The sequence below is a fragment of the Salvelinus sp. IW2-2015 genome, unplaced genomic scaffold (assembly GCF_002910315.2).
Source record: "Salvelinus sp. IW2-2015 unplaced genomic scaffold, ASM291031v2 Un_scaffold2425, whole genome shotgun sequence".
NCBI lineage: Eukaryota > Metazoa > Chordata > Actinopteri > Salmoniformes > Salmonidae > Salvelinus > Salvelinus sp. IW2-2015.
Genome location: NW_019943746.1, coordinates 218,518 through 223,777, shown reverse-complemented (window position 1 = coordinate 223,777; position 5,260 = coordinate 218,518). Strand labels below are relative to the sequence as shown.

General features: G+C 47.1%; 1 pseudogene; it reads left to right on the top strand.

Annotated features, from left to right (window-relative positions):
• Positions 1-588: 588 nt before the first annotated feature.
• Positions 589-5,260, top strand: part of LOC112073923 (uncharacterized) — a 15,945-nt pseudogene continuing 11,273 nt past the window's right edge.

The window sequence follows — 5,260 nt, the reverse complement described above, 5'->3', positions numbered from 1 at the left end:
ATCCTCTATCAATTGGAGCACCAACCTGTTGAATAATAAGGGAACCTCATCCTCTATCAATGGAGCCACCAACCTGTTGACATAATAAGGGAACCTCATCCTCTATCATGGAGCACCAACCTGTTGACATAATAAGGGAACTCATCCTCTATCAATGGAGCACCAACCTGTTGACATAAATAACCATGACATGTGAACCTCAATCCCTAATACAATGGAAGCATCCCAAACATATTGACATAATAAGGGAACCTCAACCAATGGTCACCTCTGTTTAATAACATATGGAGCACCAACCTGTTGACATAATAAGTGAACGCTCATTAGAGGTTCACTTATTATGTAAAATGCTTGGAGTGCTTGGAGGAAAGCAACATACAGGAAAGCAACATACGATTTTTATTCAATTTAATATTTAACTCGTTTTAAAAACAACTTAGTTTTCTTATCCAGCACATGTCATATGCTGCTCTCAAACCCTTTATTCCTAAGAACCTTATTGTAAAGGTTTAGGACGTGCATCACTCAAACACCCTTCTTCTAGTGGATCTAATGTATGAACTATATAAACAATGAATCATTGTCATTATTGTGCCAGCCCAAGTGAACATTGGGTATATCACTCCTTCAGTCGTTTTCTATATAAAACCAATTGATCATAATCTTTATTCTAACAGCCCAGCCCATCACTTCAACTCTGAGGCGTTTGCTGAGGGCCGGCGCCTTATCACTGATGGGGTGGCAAGCATCAAGGCCAACGTACAAAGGGAGAACCTCCAGGCTGCCAGAGAGACACTGGGGAGAGTACTACACACACTACAGGTAAGAGGAGAGAGAGGGGGGGTGAAAGAGGGGATATGCAAACATTTCCAGTAGCTAGAGAGACACTGGGGAGAGGACTGTATACAGTACCGCTCTTTTCTAGTGCTGCTAAATGTTTTGTTGTGCTCCTAAATGTTTTGTTGTGCTCCTAACTTGTGTATGGGGCGGTAGGTAGCCTCGCGGTTAGAATGTTGGGCCAGTAACCGAAAGGTTGCTGGATCGAATCCTTGAGCTAACGAGGTAAAAATCTGTCGTTCTGCCCCTGAACAATGTTCCCCGGTAGGCCATCATTGTAATTAAGAATTTGTTCTTAACTGACTTGCCTAGTTAAATGAAGGTTAAAAACATTTTTTTTTACAAATAAATTATTAAATAAAATAACAAATGTGTTTGGAGCACCAGTGTGATTAGAGCCCTGACTGCAGGTAAGGGGAGAGAGAAAGAGGAAGAGGGAGGAGTGGGAGAGGGAGAGAGAGGAGTGGGAGAGGGAGAGAGAGGAGTGGGAGTGGGAGTGGGAGAGGGACAGGAAGGAGTGGGAGAGGGAGGAGAAGAGAGGAAGAGGGAGGAGAGTGGGAGGGGAGAGAGGGAGAGGGAGGAGAGGAGAGGGAGAGGGAGAGGGAGGGAGGGAGAGGGAGGAGAGAGAGGAGAGGGAAGAGAGAGAGATGAGTGGAAAAGGGAGAGAGGTGGAGTGGGAAAGGGAGAGAGAGGAGTGGGAAGTGGGAGAGAGAGGAAGTGGGAGTGGAGAGGGAGGAGTGGGGGAGAGGGAGAGAAGGAGTGGGAGTGGGAGAGGGAGGAGAGAGAGGAGAGTGGAGAGAGGGAAGTGGAGAGGGAGAGGGAGGAGTGGGAGAGGGAGGAGGAGGAGAGGATAGAGGGAAGTGGGGAGGGAGGATGGGAGAGGGAGGAGAGAGAGGAGGGGAGAGAGGAGTGGAAGGGAAAAGAGGGAGAAAGTCTGAACTTCAAGGAATGAAGAGAGATAAGGTAAGGATAATAAGGATAGAGGGAGAAGGGGGGAGGAGAAAGAAAACACTATCTCACCTCATCTCTCGTTTCATATTCACCTTGGCTCAAGTTTTATCATCTGAACCAAGTTAACTTCTGTCTTGAGGTGTCTGTAATAGGGAATTAGATAGATTATCTTCCCCACAGACACAGACTTGGTATATAATACATGCTTGTTTTGTCAGGACTTCTACAGCCACAGTAACCTGGGTGGATCTGGGATACACTGAACCCTAACGCCAAACCTGATCCGCCCCAATCTCCCACTATGGAAAACCTGGCAGGTAGGGTGGGCTTGTGTTAAAGCACAACGAGGACAGCTAGGTGGGAACCAACTGGAGGGAGGGAAGGGGAGGATGGAGGAGGGAGGGTGAGGGAGGAGGGCAGGGAGGGAGGGAGTGAGGGAGAGAGGTAGGGCAGGGAGGGAGGGTGTAGGGCAGGGAGGGAAGGAGGCGAGGGAGGACGGGAAGGAGGGAGGAAGGGTAGTCGGGCAGGGAAGGACGAGGGGCAGGGAGGGCAGGGGGAGGGACCAGGGAGGAGGGGAGGAAGGGTGGTCGGGCAGGGAAGGAAGGATGGGAGCGAGGGAGGGAAGGAAGGGAGGGAGGGGGTGGTAGGGCAGGGATGAAGGGAGGGAGGGAGGGCAGGAGAATGGAGGAGGGAAGGTGGTAAGGGCAGGGAAGGAGGAGGGAAGGGATAGGGCAGGAAAAAAAAAGAGGGGGGAAGGGGGGTGGAGGGTGGTAAGGCAGGGAAAGGAAGGGAGGGAGGGCCAGGGGGGGGTGGTAGGGCAGGGAAGGAAGGAGGGAGGGGGAGGGAGGGAAGGGAGGAGCCAGGGAAGGAGGGTGGTAGGGTGGGGAGCGAGGGAGGAGGGCAGGGAAGGAGAGGAGGAGGGATGGTGGTAGGGAAGGGAAGGAAGGAGGGACGGGGAGGGAGGGTCAGGGAAGGAGGGCGGGAGGGTGGTCGAGGCATGGGAAGGATGAAGGGAGGGCAGGGGAAGGAGGGAGGGAGGTAGTAAGGGCAGGGAAGGAGGAGGAGGGGGCAGGGAAGGAGGGCGGGAGGGGGTCGGGCAGGGAAGGGATGGAGGAGGGAGGGCACGGAAGATGGAGGGAGGGTGGTAGGGCAGGGGAAAGAAGAAGGGGGAGGGAGGGAGGGAGGAGGGGAGGGAAGGGAGGGAGGGAGGGAGGGAGGTGAGGGAGGGGAGGGGGAAGGGGGGGGGAGGGTGGTAGGGCAGGGAAGGAAGGAGGGAGGAGTGCTTGGAATGTTAGAGAAAAAGTATGACAGCAGATTAAAAAGGAGAGACAAAGAGAGAAATCTGCTGCCACCTCTGGCTTCATACAATAGTGAGGTCATTAAGGGTTTACAGGAAGTCTAAAGGGCAGACAGAGAGGGACACAAACACACACGTAATCTCCTATGTTCAACAGAGCAAGATAAAGCAGAACAGTCTGAGGGAATTATGGGTTAGAGAAAGGATCACCACGCCCATTTAGGGTTTAGGAGTGTGTGTGTGTGTGTGTGTGCGTGCGTGCGTGGGTCATTCTTGATTTGTGGTGGTAAATAAGGTCCCTTGACAATTTACTTAACTGTTATTTTAAAATAAAAAATATTTAAGTCCTTTATACTGCAACCCATCTACACTACCGGTCAAACGTTTAAGAACACCTACTCATTCAAGTTTTTTTTTACTGTTTTCTACATTGTAGAATAACAGTGAATACATCAACACTCTGAAATAACACATGGAATCATGTAGTAACCAAAAAAGTGTTAAACAAATCAAAATATATTTTATATTTGAGATTCTTCAAATAGCCATATATATCTATTATTTTGAATAGACGGTGAACAAAATGATATAAGATATTGTATGAAAAAAATATATAAACAAAGGCTATTAAAATACCTATTTTGTTTTCAAATCATAAAGATTTGAGCATTTGTAGCCTCCATTTCAGAAAATCCTAATTGACTTCAAATGTCTCCTTGGTGTTACCATCATTGATGTTACTACTCCTACTCGTGGCAGAATGTTATTATAATGGTAAAAASTATTTAAAGTTATTAAGCTGCTATATTGGTTCATTTAGAATGGTAACATGCYTTCATATCAATAAAATAAAAAATGTATATATGTATTTTTAATGCCACCGTAATTCAAGAACCACTCTTAAACGTTGTGATTTGGTTGGGTAGATGTCAGCACCCCGACCTGCAGTGACTGTGTCAGTGGGGGGTTCTGTTCCAACTCCATCCTGCCTAACATCCTTAATGAGAAGAAACTCACCTCTGGGTACATGGGGATCTTCTCTGCAGCTAAGCCTAAAGGTACAAGACACTGTTATTAATATCAGTTTTCAGGTTAAAGGTTCACCTAACTGAATAGGATGACATTTCTGGACCACTCTAGTTAGACACTGATTCTAATATCAGTTTTCAGGTAAAGGTTCACCTAACTGAATAGGATGACATTTCCTAGACACTGATCTAAGGTTAGTTTTCTCTCATTGGTTACAGTTGACCTGTTTTGCGTGTTTGAGTATGTAGCTATCTTAATTTTTTAAGGCAAAAGCAATTTCAACAAGGTATCATGAACCAGGTATAGCCCATTGACAGTATGTCTATCTATTTGACTGTCACCCTCCTTGCCCCTACAGGTGTGACCCAGAAACAGAGACCAACGGGAAACTGGGGACCGTCCAGACGGTGGGCAACCTCTACCGGTCCGTCTGGCCCCAACAAACAGACAGGTTATGGGAAATCAGCATGAACTCCAACCAGCCCTCACACTGAAGGTCACGGGTGAGTTACCATAGAGATACGTCTGTTCATTAAATATGTGTGTTATGCTCATGCTCACCACTAGATGGAAGCCTTGATACACACAGAGCCCAGACCTGGGTTAATAATACAATTAAAATTGTCACGCACCAAATACAAGAGGTGTAAGAGACCTTACCGTGAAATGCTTACTTTATGCCATTAACCACAATTCAGTGTTAAAAAAGTTTAAAAATAAGAAAAAGCAAGAAAAAAATAAATGATCCCGAGTCAATGTTCAGGGGTACAGGTTAGTCGAGGTAATTGAGGTAATATGTACATGTAGGTAGGGGTAAAGTGACATCACCTAACTTCATCTTTTAAATCATGTACAAATATGTCAAAAAAGTATTGGAACCCAGGTCTGGCAGAGCCATAAGAGAAGGGAGAGAATACAGCCCTGGACTGATGTGTGTGTTGTGTGTGTGTGTGTGTGTGGTGTGTGTGTGTGTGTGTGTGGTGTGTTTGTGTGTGTGTGTGTGTGTGTGTGTTGTGTGTGTGTGTGTGTGTGTGTGTGTGTGTGTGTGTGTGTGTGTGTGTGTGTGTGTGTGTGTGTGTGTGTGTGGTGTGGTGATCGTTGGTCGATGAGCATGTGTGTGGTGGTGTGTGTGTGTGTCTCTCCATA